Consider the following 2,648-nt stretch of genomic DNA (forward strand, 5'->3'; position numbering starts at 1 on the left):
ATTATTATTATTATTATTATTATTATTAAAATTTGTGTTCACTTTTTAACTGTCATGGACATGTTGGAGTATTTTCACTTTCCCCAAATAAACCCCAATGCCATTTGACATCTGACTGATCGTGGCAAGGGACTGATGCAGCAACACTTTAGTCCTTTAGTCTGTCCAGCTCTCTCACCACCTTATCTGTACACTCTGCTCAAACAGATCAGGTTTCAGAGCTTCAAATGTCATGCTAATACCACCATCAACGCTATCATGCTCATTATATTGTAGATCGCTAACTGACTGAGCTAAGTCTCTGCCATAACTCAGTGTAAACACTCCATATACCAAATCAGCATTTGCTATCTCCACTACTTCTACGTTGGATTGCTGATTATTATGACATTGACCATCAGTGAAAAACTGTAAATGAGAAAAGAAGCTCTTTTCGTGTTATCACAGCACACAGCTGCTAACTTCTCAGAGGAACAGCAGCAATATAGCTTTAATCAACAAATTAGCTCCAGAGTCACTAATGAGATCACAAATATTTCTGCATAAACACATTTAATGCGTTTCAGAGTGGACTGTCCCTTCAATATTGATACAGAGACAATGAGACATTAAAATAGTCACATGTTCAATTCATTTCTGTTTCATCCACAGCACTGCATGTGGGGTCGGGGGTATCTGAATTTTTCAGAAACTTCTTTTCATATTTAAGGGTACTTCTTATAATAGGTGCAACATGTGGATTTGATCTAGAATCTGATATCTCTGATCTAAAGTAAGTGTTTATATCAGAGCAACTTTTGGTGAAGAAAATATATAAATGTTATACAGCCAGCTGACTATCCAAGTGATGGTAGTTTCTCCAGAACAGTCTCTTTAGTGTAATGTTGATAATGAATGAGTTAATACTACACATAAGCTTTATCTAGAGAACACCGGTGTGTTGTGTTAATGCTGATGGACCTGACAGCTGATTGTTTCTGAGTGTGAAAGTGGCGCCACCTGCTGGACATCACATTAAACACACATACACGCGCGCACACACAATTTAGAAATGCTGATCGATGCATGTCTTTGGACTTGGGGAGGAAACTGGAGTACCCGGAGGAAACTCCTGAAGCACGGGGAGAACATGCAAACTCCACGCACACATGGTGGAGACGGGAACCAAACCCCCGACACCGGAGATATGAGGAAAATGTGCTAACCACAAAGCCACTGTACCCCCTTGAAAAAAAAAAAAAAAGAATAAATACTTGAGAAATTAAATACAAACTTGTATTAGTGCATTATATAACAGCACAAGAAGTAACTGATCATTCTTACAGTGATATTTACATGTTATTCATATAGTGTAGCTAGAGCTATGGCTTATATTTGTCATTCTACTAAAACAGGACAATTTACATGCCTTACATGAAAACAAATTTTAGGCAGGTGCATATTCAAAAAGACCAAGTGAGGTTCAAAACAATTTTATATATATATATATATATATATATATATATATATATATATATATATATATATATATATATATATATATATATATACATAATTTGACATATTTTGTCTCTTAATGCCAATACATTAATAGACAATGCATTTTTCATTTTGTCCAAAAATGTCTATTGAATGCAATAAATTATTTGTTGACAATTGTCATTACTTTACATCCACATCTAAAGCATCTTAGTTCTGTTTGAGGTCAACAGAACAGTCAGCTGTAGGTTGGTAACAGGGCTGATGCTTGAAAAAAAAAAAAAAAAACACTTTGTCATTGTCATTTAAAGCAAGAGGATTGGTATATTTTCAATGACATCCCTATGTGTAATGAGGAAAACAAGGAAAACTGCACATTATGATAGATGGCTTGCAGTATATTATATCGTTATTCATTATATGTTTTATGAGCTTGTGGATATTTTCAAAATGTGTTTATGGTAATAGTCGCTATTTGTGTAAAAATGTATACAATTAAAAAAAGATATACTTGAAATGGAAAAACATTATTTTCTGTGGAATTAGTCGGTACTTAATCAATTACGTACTTGAAGAGAGAGATGAGAATTTTTTTGTCAGTACAGGAAATGTCTCTGTAGTCCACAGTATCAACAGCTAGAAAACAGGAAGTGTGAACAATTGTAGGAAACCCAAGGAAAACCAAGAATTGTAGATTTTTGTTTTCCATATATGCATTACAGAATGTATAATATAAATATAATTTTGGAGAAAATTGTCCCAATGGACTTTACTTTAGGCTCTTACTGCTCTTAGTTTAACTAATGCTTTAAACCGGTATGACAGCATATGGGCTGGTGATTAATATTTCATAACCTGTCACTCTGTTGTAAATTCTGTTTCAGTATGGGACTTGCGATTAGATCATCTACCCTTGCGGGTTATGACAACAATTTCCCAGGTGATAAAAAGCTATTCAAAATGCAACCTGGCCTTTTATTGCTCCTTTTATCACAATTATAATAATAATAATATAATGTGTTATTTGATTAATTCATTTATCGATCGGTGCAAATTTCAATGTTTTCTATGAACGAATTAAACAATGTTGAAAGATACTAAAAGCAAGTGAGAAGGAAAAGCTGACAGTGAAAATATAGTTAAACAAGATTATCTGTACTTATTCTATC

This window comes from Ictalurus punctatus, chromosome 17 (genome assembly GCF_001660625.3).
Source record: "Ictalurus punctatus breed USDA103 chromosome 17, Coco_2.0, whole genome shotgun sequence".
In the NCBI taxonomy this organism is placed as follows: domain Eukaryota; kingdom Metazoa; phylum Chordata; class Actinopteri; order Siluriformes; family Ictaluridae; genus Ictalurus; species Ictalurus punctatus.